This window comes from Chenopodium quinoa, unplaced genomic scaffold, assembly GCF_001683475.1.
Source record: "Chenopodium quinoa cultivar QQ74 unplaced genomic scaffold, ASM168347v1, whole genome shotgun sequence".
NCBI classification, from domain to species: domain Eukaryota; kingdom Viridiplantae; phylum Streptophyta; class Magnoliopsida; order Caryophyllales; family Amaranthaceae; genus Chenopodium; species Chenopodium quinoa.
In genome coordinates this window covers 1400651-1410649 of record NW_018742345.1, presented here as the reverse complement: position 1 = coordinate 1410649, position 9999 = coordinate 1400651, and the positions used below count along the sequence as shown (strand labels likewise).

General features: G+C 34.9%; 1 long non-coding RNA gene across 1 annotated transcript; it reads left to right on the top strand.

Moving 5' to 3' along the window:
• Positions 1–307: 307 nt before the first annotated feature.
• On the top strand, positions 308–3500 carry LOC110694061. Its single transcript, XR_002505720.1, has 2 exons — positions 308–682; positions 3228–3500. It is a non-coding gene; the product is annotated as an uncharacterized LOC110694061 (long non-coding RNA).
• The last annotated feature ends 6499 nt before the right edge of the window (positions 3501–9999 follow it).

Here is a 9999-nt window from a genome sequence, read left to right as displayed (position 1 = left end):
TTAAACCTTGCTCGAACCTTTGGGTATTCAACTCCTCCGTGGGTACTACACTACAAGAAAAAGAGGAATTAGCAACAGAAATTTGCGACTACCCTAATAATCAGTCGCAAAAAATATATTTGCGACTAATAAAGACGGGCAGTCACAAATTTTGCAACTGATTTTCCACTAGTTGCTACGCGGTCGCTAATTTGCGACTGAATTTTGCAACTACTGTAATAATCAGTCGCAAAAAATATATTTGCGACCGACTAAAATGAGTAGTCCCAAATTTTGGGACTCATATTTGCAGTAGTTGTAATGCCGTCGCTAAATTGCGACGCTCTTATAATTTTTGCAACTATAAATTGTAGTTGTTGGGTTAATGATTTTCAAACTTTTTTAATTTAAAATTTGCGACTAATATTGCAACCAAGTTAGTAGTCGTTAGTCGTTCGTTCTTAAAATTTATTAAAAAAAAAAGTCGTAAATATAATGAGGAGTTGCCACCAAAAAAACAAAAAAGGAAAAAAACTAACTTAATCACTCTAACAGTGTAACTCTAACCCATATATACACTGTGTAGTACGAAACTCTTCCTCCATTAAAAAGAAAAAAAAACACACAGAAGGCAATTTTCAGAGATTCAACCCTAACTGTAGCTCTTCATCTTCCTCCGTTGCGCCACCACGTCTCCTCCCGGGTAAGTTTAAACGACGTTTGATGTCACTTCTATCATTCGCTAATTGTAATTTGCAACTACGAATTTTAGGGTTTATCATTGAATTTTTCGTCTAATAAATTGATTTTAATTTGGTTTCCATGATGTAATTTAAGTCAGTTAATGAAAAATCGTTCAAAATTGATTGAGTTTACTAAAATTGCTAAATTTTTTTTTCAGTGTATAAATCGCAATTCTAACTATCTCAACCCCTATATCTATATATTTTTTTTCTATTAGTTGTTAAATACTATATATTTTCTGAAGAAGGGGGTTCGTTGGTTAGAGTGTAACTCTAATTGGTTAATTAATGGATGGAGGTTATTGAGGTTCTCTCGAATTCCATTGAATTCTTGTTTTGGTCTGAATTCTTGTTTTGCTTGGAATTCTTGTTTTGCTCTGACTTTATTCTGTTTTTGAGCCTAATTTGCTGCTGGCTGGTTGTTATGACAATAATTGTGGTGGGTTTATGGAAAGGGTGCGAGGGAGAAGTAGGTGCATCAATAGGGTGTGAATGTGTGGCTGCTAGATGCGTGGTTGTTGCATGGTTGTTGTTGTTGTTGTAGGGGGAATAATAGTGGCTTGGTGTGTGGTGCATTTGGTGAATGAATGGGAGTTAAGTGTAATGCTGCTAGTATTGTGGGTTATTAGGTGTTTTAAACCACCGATTGAAGGTTAAATTGACCCACCGAGTGATGCATTCGACACATTTACATATGATTCCTTCTCATTTACAGCAATTTGGGTTGGTTTTTGCCCAGCATTTTAAAACCCCATTTGGGTCTTCTGTAAATGAGTTCATCACTTCTAAGAGAGTTTCCAAAGTTGAGTGTTTTTTAGGATGAAACATTTGCCAAAAACAGAGTAAAATAACACAATGAAAACCTCAAAAATGCCATTTTAATCAATTAAACTGTACAAGTGTACAACTACCTAGATCATTAAATTTGAATTTGAATTTTATGAGGAAATTTTGAAAATTGAAGTGAATTTTACATATTTTGTGGTGTAATTTCCTTATCCAAAATAGAAAGTTACCCAGAAGAAAAATAAAACAGAGTATAAGTACTCAAAGATGCAATCTTTAATCACTTAGACAAATACCCAGATTCTAAATTTTGCAGACAATGAAAAAGGAGCAAATTTGGAGTGAAGTTTTAGCTTTTTTTGGGTGTAATTTATGAAGTGAAAAAACAGGGGATTTTTTATGATCAATGCTCTATTCGAAAAATAAATGTGGGAATATGGACAGGTGAAAGTGAAAGTATTATGGGTATTCTGAAAATTGCATGCAAAATGAAAAGAAATGAGTCAAAGTGATGTGGGAAAAGGTTTCAGTTTGAAGGTTGTTGTAAATGGCATTTAAAAAAGGAGTTGACTTTTTCAATCTTCTGATAAATTTAGAAAGACAACAACTACTATATTACTATTGACTATTGCAAATTTGTAATCAAACCCAGATAAAGAAAATAGACCTAATAAGTAAACTGAGGAAAAAGGGATGGGTTTCATTCTAGCAAAAACGGCTACTACAAGGGTGACTTATGACCACCACCAGGTCACAAATCTCAAGGGTTACTAAATTACACAAGAAATTAGCTACCAATCGCAGTGCCACTTCTCCCCTTTTTATATGTACAATGTTGAAAAAGGATCCCAACTACTCCCCTGTCCTATGTGTGATAGTTATTTGGCAGGCTGTTGTCACTTGGTGTGCTACTGCTGCTTTCTTCATTCTTTCCCTCCTTGTATATGTGATCAGTCTACGTGGCATGCCAACTCCTTTGTTCATTGTAGGTTTAGGATAGTTTTTGGATAAAATTTTGGAATAAATCAAGTGTTTGGCATTATGCTATGTTTTTAGGCATTACTTAACGAACTGCTACTACTTTTACTCGGTTTCTCACAACTAAAGCAAGAGCAAAATAAATCAGAAAGAACAGTAAAGAAAATGAGGGAAGTTGGGCTGCATTTTGTAAAATAAATCAGAAAGAACATTAAAGGATACAATTGCCACATTATACCTAACTAAGCCAATCCCTACTACTCCTTTTTATATGTCCCCTTTTTTTTTGTTTATTTTTTCAGTTCTAACAACTTCTTCTAATAAGGAAAAGAAAAAGGATAGAGTTTTACAAACTGCTGCTAAAGTCTATGAAAGCACTCATTCTGTTGATGTGGGCAATGATGAAATCGAATTGATGGGTGAAAAGACTCATCAAGTCATGGTGTGAGTATAGTTATATATTTTGCTAAGATTACAAAAAAATGTATGGTGGTTAATGCTATTAGATATTATAGATTATTTAATTGTTTGTGTGATAATTGGTATGGAATACTGTGAATTGAAACAGGTTTTGAAGCCAAAGCTTTTTGGAGGGAATTGTTCAATTTACAAAGGAGACTCTGCCGAAATTTTTTCTAATAATTGTTTGCATTAATTATTTTATTGTTAAGTGTTGCTCTTTTTTTGTCTTTTAAGTTTTAACAATTGAGATCATAGTTACTAATACATATCTTAATGCAGGAGAATATATGGAAAACTTGAGGAAATATAAGAACAAAGGATGACAAAGTCTACTTGGAGGTTGTATGTGGGCAAAAGAATGAAAAAGTCTAAGGTTTAGGGAGTGCTTCACAAATGTACTACAAGAGCGTTCCTACTCACCGTACTACATATTGTATATCGTCATTAGTTCTTGTTTGTAATACGAGAGGTGATTTTTGAAACAATTAGTCTTATGGTTACTAATATTGTTTTGAATACATTGATACAAAATTGATGATGATATTTTGGATATTCGAATAAAATTAATATTTTGGTTTTTTGAATTTTTGCGTGGGTACTTTTTTTATGATTGATATTAGTCATAGCTAAATTATGGCCTCCAAATATTAATAGCTCGTCGCAAAAATTCAGCGACTACAAGAAATCTGCATAGTTGGAATAATTGGTTTCAGTAGTCTCTAATCTGTCACAAAAAAATAATTTTCATAGTCGCAAAAGTTAGGTCTTGTAGTCGCTAATCCGTCGCGAAAAAATTAGTCTCAATAGTCTCAAAAATTTGGCCTTTAATTGCAAATCCATCGCAAAAAAATCAATCTCTATAGTTGCAAAAGTTTGGTTTCGTAGTCGCAAAATTTGGTCTTATAGTTGCTAATCTGTTGCAAAAAAGTTTTAAAACATTAGTTTTCGTAGTCGCTAATCCGTTGCAAATATTTTACGACGGACAATGATATAGTTGCTAAAATTTGAAAGTTAGTCGCTAAATGGCAATTGCAAAGTCGTTGCAAATTCCTCGCTAAATTTGCGACAGTTCAAAAATTAGTCTCAAAAATGGATTTGCGACGAGGTCTTTTCCAACTAACCAAAGTAGTTTCTAATCCGTCGCAAATCCATTTTTGCGACGGATTTGCGACTACTTTGGCCGTCGCTAATACCCCTTTTTCTTGTAGTGCTACCTTAGGTGCAAACCTCATCAACTCAATAAATTTATTATAATATTCATTAATGGTCATATTCCCCATCCTCAGATTGGTAAACTCCATGCATTTCTGCTTCTTCAGGTAGGCGAGATAAAACTTGTCTCTTATAGCCTTCTTCAATTCTTTCCACCCAAAGTTAGGGGTTTCTAAAAGCCTAGTCCGGTTTCGACTCCACCATAGGTCAGCTTCTTCCCTCAAGTAATAAACATCATTATTAACCTTCAATTCTTCAGGACAGTTAATGGCATCAAACAACTTGTCAAATTCCCTTATCCGATTCTCCAAACTAGCAGGATCCTCATTCCCAAGGTAAGTGGGTGGTTTTGCAGCTGCTACCCTCTTTAAAAACTTCCCCAAATTGATCTAAGTCGTTGCTACGATTACCCTGACTCACCAGCTGGCTCATGCTTTGAGCAACGGTAGTTAGCTTCCTAAAAGTAGAGCTCATTTTGGAACCAGTGCGTCTACTATTTCCAGCTCTTAGAGACATCCTGAATAACTTAAAATAACAAATAATACACATTTATTATATAAGAAAATTTCATAAAACTCTTATTAAAGATTGAAACTCCATATTTAGCCATATAGGCTTATTAAAATAATTAATTCATCTTGTCACTACAAATTCATAAGGGCCACTAGTTGGCTTACAAAACAAAACAATTTGCTATTAATGGAAGAAATTAATCAATTATTATTCTGAAGTTCTACTCTTGGTCTTAGCTTGCTGGATCATCTTTATCGCCATGTCACCTGTGTTTCCTGTGGAAAGTTGAGGGGAATCAGGTTCTAAAGGTTTAGCCATGTGGGTTGGAATTTGGTTACATTCAAGCAAGAAGGTAGGATAAAATTCACTATAAGTTGGGCTACGGCACGAGCCATAGCTAGAGTTGCAGTTTGGGCTAACATAGGGGCTAGGGTTGCGGTTTGTACTATGTTTTGGACTAGATACTCGACCTCTTGGGACAAGGGGTTCAGGAGAATGAGGTGGAGATTCAAAGTCATTTGGGTGAGGGATTTCTAAGTCATCGGATGATGTATAGTCAAGATGCAAACGTGGAGGTGGTAAGGGTGGCATATCATCGTTTAGATTATTTAACTTTTAGACTTCTTATGGTGTAAGCCGAAGAGGAATTTCACCAACTATTGGTCTTGGGATTCGACTCCAGTCAACTTCGGCGAAATGTAGGTCTGCTTTAAAATTGGTTAAGGTTCCTAGCCATTTTCCTTCATCCATATAGGCTTCAATATTCCACAACCCATTTGGTTTAATTAAATTTCTATACTTTCGGATTAATGTATTATATTTAGGTGTGTTGGGTAAGTGAACTAAGGCCAGTAGGATGATCCATGGTTCCTCGATCATAAATTTCATATTCCTATGTCTTTTTATATCAGTAGCATGCCAAACAATATCTGTTATAAAGTCACGCACAGATATAGCATCCGATATTACTAGCCTTTGATCAAAGAAATGTCTTCTAACAGTTTCCATCATCTGTGATAACACAAACTATTTAAGTAAGCAGTTCCAATTTCCTCAAGGATAAATCCAAAATGAATACCAATGGAACCAAGATTCCATAACCACACAAATAACTAGACGACCCTAATTATACTTAGATTAATGCACATTAGGTGTTTACAAAATCAAATAGTTTCAATTCATTATGTTTTCGAAAATAATAACGTACTCAATTCTTGATATTGGACGGTCGAGCCCGCGTCTCCCAGGAAAGTTACCTACAACGTCGAGGCGAGCCTTTCCTAGACAGAGAATCGTACCCATTATACGCCTCCGAAGAGAACCCGAGCATCCTTTTCTCAATCACCTTTCCAAAAAAGAAAATAGTTTTTATAGAAAATAATTTTACTTCGAAGAATGCGAAACTCTATCTATCCTATATGCCCATCTTAAGTCTACCCATAAGTTTTATTTTTCAATTTTAATCTTTCGTAGACTCGGAAATCTGATACCACTTTGTAACACTCCCAAATCTCCCTCTACGTAAATAATATATTTATACATATAGAAATACTGTAGAGATAGACTTGGGCGTATTACCGCCACGTGAAAACGTGAGGCTTAATTAATTACTCAAATTGAAGCGGAAAAATAACTAACTTTTATTAATAATATGAATAACCATAATAACTGTTTCAAAATAAACCAATAAAAACTTGTCCATACATAAAATAAAATTAATTCCTATCTATGTGATCCCAATCCCGACTCTAGTATGCGCACGAACAACTTTACACCTGAAATCAAGACTGCTTACCAAAATGGTAAACAGGGCGAACCAAAACACAAAGGAAAACAGATTAGCAAAAACGCTAAGTACGTATAAGTGCAAGACATGTAAATACTTTTATTAGGCAAACATGCTTTCGAAATAACCATTTAAATTTAAACCTGTCACGAGTCATTTTCCAAAATTAAACTTTCCAAAAATAATTAAACCTTCCAAGGGTAGTAATATCCATCAATAAAAGATGTCCGAACCAATAGATTTCCAATTTATAAACTTCTCAATTTTTGATATATTTCTAAACCAATTTTCCTCACCTAAGTGTGCACACCCCCCAAGCAAGTTATACTATACTCGAGGAAAGACCAGATCACACAAGGCTCATGGTCTTACTTAACCAGTCCCGGGTAGAGGACAATTAAAATTTCAAATACTCAGGCTCATAATGATCTACAAATTAATTAAACCAAGTGATTTATAAATCAAACAACTTTTATTAAATCGGTCAACACTTTTAGAGATCAAACCTTCAAATCATAAAATTATATACTTTAACTTGTCATGAAAATTGTTAACTTAAATATTCATACACAACATTTATTCAAACAATCATTAAAACAAACATTATGCAAAACACGCATTCAAAAATTGTATCAAGGACCTAGCCACCTATACGTACCTTGATCACGAGAACAATAAGGTACGACTACTAAACTTGACCACGATCGAGAGACTCCTCCTACACAAATAAAATAACCTTAATTAATATAAGGTTAACAAAATAACACAAAACCAAAAACACCATTCTATTGTACATGAACTATCTAAATATTAACCTTTATCAAAATAGTGCTATTAGTATAGTTGGGTGGTCGTTGGTGGCGGAAGAGGTAGTTGTTCGGTAGCAACAACTTGGTTATGGGTTGCAGAGTTTATTTAAGCTAGATAGAGTAAGAAGAAGGGGTGATGAGATAGAGAGTAGAGAAGAAAATTTCTAATTTGGTATGAATAAGTGGGAAGAATGAAGGGTCTATTTATACTGTTTAAGTGTGGAAAAGATAGAGTTTAAGAAGGTATAGGATTAGTATGAAAACTAGATAAGTTTGGTTAGTTAAATGAACTTGAATGCCATTTAGCCTAGGTTAATTTATGTGGAAAAGAAACTAATGAAAGATATTAGAGGAAAAGTAAGATAGGTGTTAATTGGTTAGGGAGATAAGATAGGAAGTAAGATAGACTAAGATACTTAACAAAGGTTGTTGGAGATAAAAGAATCACTCCAATTCTCACGGCCAACTTCATTTTTTTATTTTTTATTTTATTTTGAAATCACAGTTTAAGATAATGACTTGAAGTTAAAATATATTAGATAATATCAAATTAAAATAGTTGTATATCATAAAATATGAACTAACCAAAATAATTAATTATTATTGATTTAAGGCACTAAAATAAATAATTAAATACTTATTTTTGACGCCAAAAATTAATTTTGGCTTCTAATTCAAATAATTGAATAAATTATTAAAATATTTATTTAATATTTATTTTCAAAATTTCGGGGTATTACATTTGAAGCCGTTTTTGAGACACCCATGTGACCACCACTCGGATCTTAGTGGCACATCTTCAATACACTAGGTAACTCCTCATTTGGAACACATCTCCTCGCTCAATAACCCCATCAAAACCCCTTTTATACAAATTTGGTTCATCCCATACATAATGCCTAGTCTCCCTCTAGAGCTTTTTTTCTTCGATTCTTGGAAAATGAAGGAGGAAACTCCCAAGAAGCAAGATAGTTGACCAAATCGGCAAACCATGGGAGTTCCTTCACATATATAGCATACAAAGAATCATATAACATTCTATCTTCAATGGGAGACCCATCATCTTGAACTTGAAAATCCTCAAGTCTAGATAGATGATCCGCTACAAAATTCTCCGCTCCTTTCTTATCTCTAATCTCAAGGTCAAAAGATTGAAGCTCTAACACCCAACAAATTAGCCTTGGCTTTGATTCCTTCTTCCCAAAAAGATATTTTAGGGCCGCATGATCGGTGAAAAAAATTGTTTTTGACCCTAACAAATAGCAACGAAATTTTTCGAAGGAATGAACAATAGTCAAGAACTCTTTCTCCGTTGTAGTGTAATTCTGTTGAGCTCTGTTTAGAATCTTGGACATATAATAAATCACATGAAGTTTCTTATCAACTCTTTGACCTAAAACCCCTCCAATGGCCGTGTCACTTGCATCACACATCAACTCAAATGGTAAATCCTATCTTGGAGCCTGAACAATAGGAGTAGAGATTAGAGATATCATCAACTTATTGAATGCCTCCAAACACTTATCATCAATTAGAAACTCGACATCCTTTTGAAGAAGATCATTGAGAGGCTTTGCAATGAACGAGAAATCCTTGATAAATCTTCTATAAAACCGGCATGACTTAAAAATGATCTCACACCCTTCTCATTAACCAGAGGTGGCAAATTTTCAATAACCTCAATCTTTGCCTTGTCCACCTCTACGCCCTTGTGAGAAATTTTGTGCCCAAGGACTATGCCTTCTTCAACCATGAAATGACATTTTTCCCAATTTAACACCAACTTCACTTTCTCACACCTTGCCAAGCACTTTTCATGATTTTTAAGGCACGCCTCAAAGGTAACTCCACCTACGGAAAAGTCATCCATAAACACCACCATCTCCTCCTCCAACATGAATCCAAAGATACTCATCATACACCATTGGAAAGTGGCGGGAGAATTGCAAAGGCCGAATGGCATTCTCCTATAGGCAAAGGTATCATAGGAACAAGTAAAAGTGGTTTTCTCTTGGTCATCGGGATGAATAGGAATTTGGAAAAATCCCGAGTAACCATCAAGGAAATAATAGTAATTGTGCCTCGTTAGTCTTTCTAGCATTTTATCAATGAAAGGAAGGGGGAAGGAATCTTTCTTGGTGGATGTGTTTAGACGTTTATAGTCTATTCACATCCGCCAACCGGTGACTATCTTTGTCGGAATAATCTCACGTTTTTCATTCTTGATGACGGTCATGCCTCCCTTCTTTGGAACGACATGAACGAGTGAGACCCACCAAGAGCTTGAGATGGGGAATATGATTCCCGCATCTAAAAGCTTAGTAATCTCTTTCTTCACTACCTCCCCTATTTGGGGATGTAATTTCCGTTGTCGTTTAATAGATGAAGGGCACCCTCCTTAACGGTTATGTGGTGTGTACATAAAGCAGGGCTTATACCCTTGAGGTCATCAATGGTATAACCTAAAGCACCTTGGTGCCTTCTCAAAACACCGCATAACGCTTGAGCTTGGCTTTTACTCAAAGATGCACTAACAATCACGGGGTAAGTAGAATTTGGGCCTAAGAACTCATACTTAAGGTGTGATGGTAAAGGTTTGAGCTCTACTATAGGAACACCTTTACCTTCCTTGGTTAAAGCCGCTTGCAAAGCCTCTTTGCTTGAGATTTTCATACAAATTTGTTATCACTTACTTCAACACTCCCATCTAACAAATTCTCATACAAAGCCT